At 35.2% G+C, this 9,623-nt stretch overlaps 1 pseudogene; it reads right to left on the reverse strand.

The window, feature by feature from the left end:
- Positions 1-257: 257 nt before the first annotated feature.
- On the reverse strand, positions 258-4,846 carry LOC101719686 (TIP41-like protein; annotated as a pseudogene).
- Between the last annotated feature and the right edge of the window lie 4,777 nt (positions 4,847-9,623).

Consider the following 9,623-nt stretch of genomic DNA (forward strand, 5'->3'; position numbering starts at 1 on the left):
TCATGATGGATGCAGATTCTGCCTGCTGCTCATGAGACATACACACATCACTGCTGCAGATCCACTTTGTGACCATTTAGAAGTAAAAATTTATCTCTAGAACATATAAATGTGGAGTATAAATTTGAAGACAGACAGTACAAACAGCAGTTAAGTGGAACCTGCCTGCAACAGTCTTTTATTTTTTTCCTTTAAGGCTACAGAAAATCTACACACAAACAAAGCAATTATTTCTCATAATAAAAATATCACTACAGATAGCCAAGGTGTCCAGTCGGATTCCTCAGTGAGTATATGTTGTATCACATTCTATTCTGCAGGGTCAGGATCAGCTTTTTCTGGAAATAACAGCTTCTCACAAACTGCCTTCTTTATTGGTAAATACTGTGATATTTCATTAGGTTCCGTGAAGAAGGAAGGTGGAACATGCATTAAATCAGCAATTATTCTCTCTCATGAAGTATGTTCTCGTAACATACAGGTCTTGTTAGCCTCATGGTAAACCCGTGTGTCGATCATTCTGATAAGCACCGAATCAATTCTCAAGAAAAACCGCAACAGCAGAAAAAAGCTAGAAGGCATTACTCTAATTTTCACACTCAGGCTTGAAGCTCCATGATCATGAAGTTCATCCTCAAAGAGGAGAACTTCTTCGAAAAATTTAATCTGTTTTCGGGCTTTCAGGTTCTCTGCATCGATATGATCTGTTGTAGGTACAACGTTTAATTTAAGAGCGTCTCCAAGTAATGTTCCTTTATAATCTGTGACATAGGTCCAATCGTACAGTTTAACAATCTCTTTAGAGTGTTTACCTTTCATCCTGCTTTCCTACCACTCTTCAGCACAGGCTACTTTTAAGCATTCCTTGGCGGTTGTTTACACATTTTGTTTCCCCATTGAGTTTATTGGTACATTTTAGGTATAAAATACAGTTACATTCATCATTGGGATCTTGTACCATTACATGAGTATCTTGGTTCTTATTTTTCCCCCTTCACCTGCCCTCCCTTCACCCCCTCCACCCTTCCCTATTTGTTTCCATTTTTTTTCCTTTTCTCATATTTTTTCTTTTCCCTTTTTTCCTTTCCTCTACCCCTCCCACTTCCCGTGCTCCTTTAGACCTTTTCTTCCTGTTATACAATATCAATTATACATTTTTTAAATTACAATATCAAGATCTAGGTGACATTACCACAGATTTTACAGAATTTAAAAGGATATAGAAAGCATATTTCAAAAATCTGTTTTGAAGTAAATTTGACAACTTCTAAGAAGTACCTTGGAAGACAAATTAATGAAGCTAACTCTGGAGGAAATATAAAATTTGAATAGTACCTATTAAAGAAAATACATTCCTAGCTTGAAAAGCTACCTATATGAAAACAGCAGGCTCATATACATTTTAATTGATAAATTATATCAAACGATTAAAGCAGAAAAAAAGAAGGAATACTTTTCCCCTCATTTTAGGAACTCAACATTGTGCTAATCCTAAAACTGGATAAAGATAATAGAAGAAAAAAGTATGATCATAGATAGAAATTTGTTTAACAAAACAAACTATTAGAAGCCAGATCTGGCAGTATGTAGAAAGTGGTTTTGTTATAGGGATGGCAGTATTGGCTCAGCATTGGAAGATCCACCCCCAAAAGTCATCATTTTAACAGAGGAAAGGAAAAAGCCTTATGATTCTGTCACTAGTTGGAGAAAAAGTATTGGACTAAATTCCACAGCTGTTCATGGTAAAAGCTATCAGGAGACTAGAAATAGAACAGAACCTTCTCAACAGATTAAAGACATGTACTCCATTCTACCAGCAAGAATGCCTTATATGACTGGAGAAGATACAATGCTTTCTCCTTAAGGTGGGGAACAAGGGCAGATATGCTTACTCTTTATCTGTCCATTAAATTTTGAAACCTAGGCCCTAGTCTGGCAATAAAATGACACAATTAGGATAGAATTGGCAAGGTAGAAGCAAAATCTTTATATGTAGATGAAATGATCATCTACAGAGAAAATACTAAGAAATCTCTAGGAGCCCCTAGAACTTGTATTTGAATTTAGCAGGATTAGAAAACACAAGGTATATATAAAAATTCAGGTCTGCAGGGCTGGAGATTTAGCTCAGTGGTTTCACCGCCTGCTGCTCAAGCTCAAGGACCCAAGTTTGATCCCCGGTACCAAAAAAAAAAAAAAAATTCAGGTCTGTGTATACTTGCTATAAATGAAGAATTGGATATTGAAATTTAACAGTTATGTAAGAGTACAAAGGACCTAGAAAAGTTAAAAAAACAAAAACAGTGTTGGAAGACATTTAGCATGCAATTGTTAAGACTACTTCTAAAGCTACAGTAATCAAGGCAGTGTTGGTGTAAGGAAAGACATATAGATCATTGGAATAAAACAGAGAACCTAGAAATAGAACCACACATATATGGTCCACTGAGTTTTGAAAGATTATTTAACATTAGCATTTTATAGAATATAAACTCAATTTAAGAGCCAAGGAAGAGATAGTGTTTTCAGCAAATGGCGCTAGAACACCTGGTATCCATATATAAAAAATTAACCTCAACCCTTTATTTCCATACATGAAAATAACTTGAAGGGATCTATGAACCTAAATAAGAAAGCCTAAAAGTATAAAACTTTAAGAAGAAATTATAAGGGAAAATGTTTATGAATTCAGGGTAGGCAAGAACTACCTAGTATACAAAAGACATGATGTATAAAAGAAATAAATTGATAAATGAGATTCCATCAAAATTTAGAATTTTAAATGACATCATTAAAATGAAAAGTAGTCCTTACACAGACCATATTTACAATGCATATAACCTATGACCAGAATATATAAAGAATTCTTAGAGCTCATTAATAGATAACCCAATTAAAAAGTAGATATAAGAAGATGATAAATAGCCAGCACAGCACAAGGAAGGGTGTGCAACTCTAGAATCAGAAAAATACTAATCAGTACAATAACAAGATAGAATTATACACTCATTAGGGAGATGAAGTTAAAAGTTTTAAAAGCCTTGTCATGACTTCTTTTTGTTGGATTCTCCCCCTTTGTGTTTAATTTGTCATGCTCAATGGATTCATTCTGCTGGGTTTCCTGGGGTTGTGATCCTCATTGTCTTTTCCTAGGGTATTGTCTAAAATTTTTTGGAGTGCCGGTTTGGTATTCATGAAGTTCCTGTGGTGCTCTTTATCATGAAAGTATCTTATTTCTCCATCAATTTTAAAAGACAGTTTTGCAGGGTGCATCAATCTGAGTTGGAGGCTGTTTTCCTTTAGGGTTTGAAATACATCACTCCAAGCTCTTCTTGTCTTGAGGGTTTGCATTGAGAAGTCTGCTGTGATTCTGATGGGCTTTCCTTTGTATGTGATTTGTTTCTTTCTCTAACTCCTTGTAGAATTTTGTTCTTCTGTTGGATTTCTGGAATCCTAACTATTATATGCCTATGTGTAGATTTTTTTTGATCAAGGCTATTTGGAGTCCTATATGCCTCACTTATGTGTATGTCAAGTTCTTTTCCCCTCCTTGGGAAGTTTTCTGCCATCACTTCTGTGAAGAGTTTTTTTATGTCATCTGCACTCTCTCCTCTTTCTTCATTGACTCCAGTCAGTCTTATGTTAATCTTCTTTGCATCATCTAGCAACTGCTGGATTGATTTCTAGTGTTCCTTTACAATTTTAAAGCAATTTTTCTTTTCCTGGTCACTAATCGCAATCTTTTCTTCTATATCTGAAATTCTATCCACACATTGGTTCATTCTGTTGCACAGACTTTTGATGGAGTTTTTAATCTCCTAGAAATCTGTTTGCATCTGTTTTATGGATTCCATTTGTTTCCTATGTTGGGATTCCATCATGTTCCTCAGATCCTCTTTTTTTTATCTGTGTCTTCTCTAGATTTATTAATTATGTCTTGCACCATGAGCAAAATCTTTGCTGTTATCTGAGTAATTATTTCTGATTTCATTTTTCCCAGATCCTCTTTTGTTGCCAGTTCAGAGAGTCCAGGTGGTTGAGTATCAGATTGTTCCATCTCATTTCCCTTTGGAGTTGCAGTAGGTCATCCAGAAGTTTGTTTTTGAGGCTTGTTTGCATGTCTTCTCATTTCCACGGTGGGGGACGGGGTGGGGGGTGCATTTCTGGCACCTGCATGTCTCACCTTCTCTGCCCTAGGAGCTTGGGATGGTGGCGGGGGAGCTTCCTTCCAGGTGCTGGGACCAGCTCACCTTCTCTGCCCTAGGAGCTTGGGATGGCAGTGGGAGAGTTTCCTTCCAGGTGCTGGGACCAGCTAACCTTCTTGGCACTAGGAGCTTGGGATGGCAGCAGAGGAGCTTCATTCCAGGCACTGGGACTGGCTCAGCTTCTCTGCCCTAGGAGCTTGGGATGGCCTGTAAATTCTTATATATCTAGATACCTTGCATTAGATCTCTTTCTCTAGTAAGCATTGACTGATACAAGAATGGAAAGTGATTAATGTGGGTACAAAGTATCTTAGATAATGAAAAAGCTAAAAAACTAGAAAGAAGTAGTAGCCATATAAATTGTGAATATATTAAAAGCCACTGAATTGTAGATTTCCTCTCAACTTCTTGTTTATACATTTTAATGTGTCTGTAGCATTGAACTCAATCTCAAAGCCAGAACCATGCTGGATTCTTCAAACATTGTCTCCAAACATCATTTCTGGGAGAGATGGCATATGTAATTCATCTGCTAACTTCTCCACATGTGCTAACTTCATGATGTGGGTCTTGGCTGCTGTCAGCTTCCATGGCCCGAAGGAGAAGTTCTAGTGGCTGCTCTGGAAGCCATATATCATCATGGCCAAAGTATGTGCGAGCTGCAACTATTGGTGCATTTTAGATATACATAATGATAATATTCATCGTAGGGAATTTACACCTATATGGTATATCTTGCTTCTTCTTTTTTCCCATTCCCCTCTCCTAATGACCCTTCTTCCCCTCCTTATTTAGCAAAGCTTTGTTTCCATTTTTTCCTTCTATTCTCTTTTTTTCCTTGTCCTTTCTATCCTTTCCCCCTCCTCCTTCCCTTTTTCTCCTTATTTGAATATTTTATCCCCATTTCCAAATACCTATTATACCATTTTGGTCCTTATTTCTACTTTTGGTTTCTCACACCTGGTAAACAATGTGGTATTTACACATGTGTGTCCAATTTATTTCACTTAAGGGTATGGTCTCAAGGTGCCTCAATTTAGCTAAAAATATTTCATGTTTATCCTTCTTTATAGCACAATAGTAGTCCATTGTATTAAAAAATATTCTTTATTCATTCATCAGTTGATGGGCATTTGGGCTGTTTCCAAGATTTAGAGCTACTACAAACTGTGCCCCTATAAACATGGACGTGCATATATCACTGTGGTATGATGCTTTTAATCCTTTCTGGAAGATAAAAAGAAAGAGAATAGCTGCATCGAATGAAACCTTTTGTTTTAGTTTTTTAGGAATCTCCACTCTGCCTTCCACAGCACCACTCTACTCTCCCACCAGTGGAGAAGTGTCCCCCGCCCCCTGCCCTGCCAGCATTTGTTACTGGCTGATTTCTTGAGAATAGCCATTCCTTCTAGAGTGAGATGGAATCTCAGTGTTGTTTTAATTTGCATGTCTTAGGTGACCAGTGATGTTGAACATTTTTTCATATATTTATTTACCATTTCTACTTCTTCATCTGAGAATTATCTAGTCACTTCAGATGCCCACTTTTACACTGGGTGTTTAAATTTGGGAGTCTTGTTTCTTATTTAGTTCTTTATATAGTCTAGATGTTAGTCCTTTGTCTAAAGAACAGCTAGCAAAATTTTTTCCTCTGTGAGTTGTCTCTTAACTTGGTTGGTGGTTTCTTTTGCTGTTCAAAAACTTTTTAATAAAATGAGATCTCAGTTATTGATTCTTTCTGATATTTCTCAGTCTAGGTTTTGTTCATAAAGTCCTACATCAATGTCTTCAAGAGTTTTACCTATTCTATCTTCCAGCAGATTTAGTTTTTGTATTTTAATATTTAGATCATTGATCCATTTTGATTTGTGTTTAGTGCATGGTGAAAGATATGTATCTAGTTTTAATCTTAGGCATGTGGAAAGTCAGTTTTTTCAGCACCATTTATTAAAGAGGGCATCTTTCATCCAATGAAGGTGTTTGGCTCCTTTGTCAAAGATAAGGTGGAGGAATGTTTTTAGAGTTGTTTCTTCATCTTCTAATCTGTTCCATTGATTCTTGGGTCTGTTTTTCTTTTTGTTTTCCCAGTACCATTCTGTTTTTATCACAGTAGCTTTGTGGTAAAATTTCAAGTCAGGGATTGTGATTCCCCCTGCCTTGCCTTTATTGCCCAGAATTGCTTTTGCTATTCTAGGTCTTTTCTGCTTCTGAATGAATTTTAGCATTGTTTTCTCTAATTCTGTGAGAAGTGTTATTGAAATTGTGATCAGGATTGCATTAAATCTGTATAACAATTTTTGGAATATGACCATTTTCAATGTATTGGTTCTTCCTGAGAGCAAGAGATATCTTTCTATTTTCTGATATTCTCTTTGATCTCCTTTGTCAGAGTAGTCATTTCCTATGTAAAATTGTTTTATTTTCTTCTTTAGATTGTTTCCTAAGTATTTCATTTTTGTGGCAATTCCATTGTGAAAAGTACTATTTCCTCAATTTCTCCCTCAGTGAGTTTTTTTATTTATGTGCAGGAATACTATTGATTTTTGAGTGTTGACTTTGTATCCAGTTATTCTTCTGAATTTGGTTATAAAATATATAAATCTTTTGGTGGAGTTTTTGGGGTCTTCTATATAAAGTATTATATCATCCGCAAGTAATGATAATTTAACTTTTTCCTTTTCTATCTTTATTCCTTCTATTTCTTTTTCCTGTGTAATGACTCTGTCTAGTGTTTCTAGAAATATATTGAATAAGAGTGGTGACAGCCATCATCCTTGTCTTGTTCCTGAATTTACAGTGAAAGCTTTCTATTTTTGTCCATTTTGTATGATGTTGGCTGTTGGTTTGTCATAGATGGCTTCTATCGATTGAGAAGACCTTCTATTCTAATTTTCTTTAGGGTTTTTATTATGAATGGGTGTTGGACTTTGTCATTGAGATTATTGTATGGTTTTTGTTCTTGGCTTTGTTAATATGGTGTATTATATTTATTGATTTGCATATGTTGAGCCATTCCTGCCTCCCTGGGATGAATCTCACTTGGTCATGGTGTATAATCTTCTTGATAATTTGCTGCATCTGTTTGGCAGTATCTTATTGAGGATTTTTGCATCTATGTTTATTAGGGAGATTGGCCTGTTGCTTTCTTTTTTCTTTTTTTCAGTACCAGGGATTGAACTCAGGACCTTGCATTTGTAATAAAGGCATGGTGTCACTGTGCTAAATCCCCAGCCCTTGTTTTCTTTTTTGGTTGGACCCTTCTCTGGTTTTAGTATCAGGGTAGTTCCAGGAATGAATTTGTGAGTATTCCTTCCCTTTCAATTTAATTAAAGAGATTGAGAAGTAGCAGTATTAGGTCTTCTCTAAATTTCTTGAGCATTCAGCAGTGAATCCATCAGGGCCTGAGATTTTCTTTGTTGGTAGGTTTTTAATTACATTTTCAATTTCATTCACTAATTCTAGATTATTCAGAATTTCTATATCTTATTAATTCAGCTTTGGTAATTCATATATATATATATATATATATATGAATCTTTCCATTTCTTCTGTGTTTTCTATCTTATTAGAATACAGGTTCACAAAATAGGTATTGATGATCTTCTGGATTTCTGCACAATCTGTTTTGATTTCACCCTTTTTATTCCTAATTGCAAGGATTTGAGCCTTTTCCTCTTTTGATAAGGTTGGCTAAGGGTTTGTAAATTTTATTTAAACTTTCAGAGAACCAACTCTTCAACTCATTGATTCTTTGTATTGTTTTCTTAGTCTCTGTTGCATTAATTTCTGCTCTGATCTTTATAATTTTTTCCCTCAAATGAACTTTGGGCTTGACTTGATCTTCTTTTTCTAGAAGCTTGAGGTTCAAAATTAGGTTGTTAGAGCTCCTCTGTTTTTTCTGATATGGAAATTCTTCACCACTATAAATTTCCCTTATAGTAGTGCTTTCATTGTGTCCCATAAGGTATGATATGGTATATTGGCATTATCATTTACTTGTAGAAACTGTCTAATTTCTTCATTAATTTAATCTGTGACCCATTGGTTTTTCAGGAGGTTATTATTAATTTCCATGTGTTTATAAATTTCTCGTGGTTTCTTTTCCCATTGATTTCCAATTTCATTGCACTATGGTCTGATAATATGCCTGGGATAATTGCATTTCCATTTCTTTTATTTCAGCATCCTCTATGAGCTATTATGTGGTCTATTTTGTAGAACATTCCATGCACAGCTGAGAAGAATGTGTATTCTGATGTTGTGGAGTGGAACAATGTAAACATCTACTAAGTACATTTGTTCAAAAGTTTGAGTCAGTTCTGATATTTTTTGTTGATTTTAGGCTAGTTGATTTGATTTGTGACAGTGGGTTATTAAAGTTCCCCATTACATTTGCGTTAGTGCTTATTTGATTTTTCATGTCCATTATTTGTTTTATATCTTGGGTGCACTGGTATTTGGTACATCTATACTTATGATTGTTATCTTTTCCTCTCAGAGTTTTCCCTCAACTAATGTGTAGTGACCTTCTTTGTCTCTTAATCAGCCTTGGCTTGAAGTTCACTTTGGCTGCAAATAGAATAGCTTCCTCTGCTTTTATCCAGGTTTCTATTGCATGAAGTATTGTTTTCTAGCCTTTGACTTTCCATCTATAAATTTATTTTTAGTTAAATGTGTTTCCTGTATGCAGCATATTGTTGGATCTTGTTTCTTGATCTCTTCTGCCAATCTGTTTCTTATGATTGGTGAATTGAGAGCATTTACACTGATGGTTATAAATGAAATGTATTGACTCATCCTTGTCATATTATTTTTCTATTGTTGGTTCTGTGTCTTCCCCCTCTGTTTAACTGCTTTCATTGCCTGGTGGATTCTTTCTATTAGTGTTCATGGAATTATAGTCTTCTTTTTCTCTGTCTAGAATATCTTTCAGAACATTTTGGAGGTCCGGTCTGTTGGTCATGAATTTCTTCACTCATTCTTTGTCATGAACATATCTTATTTCTCCATTGATTTTGAAAGATAGTTTTTCAAGTTACATTGATCAGGGTTTGAGATTTTCTTTTAGGACTTAAATTAGTTCACTCCAAGTTCTCTTTGACTTCAGGGTTTGTGTTGAGAAGTCTGCTCTAATTCTAATTGACCTTCCTTTATAGGTGATTTGTTTCTTTTTTCTCTAACAGCTTTTAATATTCTGTTCATGTGTTGAATTTCTGGAAACTTGACTATTATGTGTCTTTGTGTAGATATTTTTTGTGTGTGATCATGGGTAATTAGAATTCTGAATGCCTCACAGATCTGTATGTGAAATTCTTTTTCCCTGCTTGAGAAGTTTTGTTCCATTACTTCTGTGAATGGGTTTTTATGTATTTTGTGTTATCTCCTGCTTTTTCATTGACTCCAATCAATCTTATGCTA

Source organism: Heterocephalus glaber, unplaced genomic scaffold (genome assembly GCF_053883595.1).
Source record: "Heterocephalus glaber isolate CG9 unplaced genomic scaffold, H.glaber_assembly_v1.0 deba00001543, whole genome shotgun sequence".
NCBI lineage: Eukaryota > Metazoa > Chordata > Mammalia > Rodentia > Bathyergidae > Heterocephalus > Heterocephalus glaber.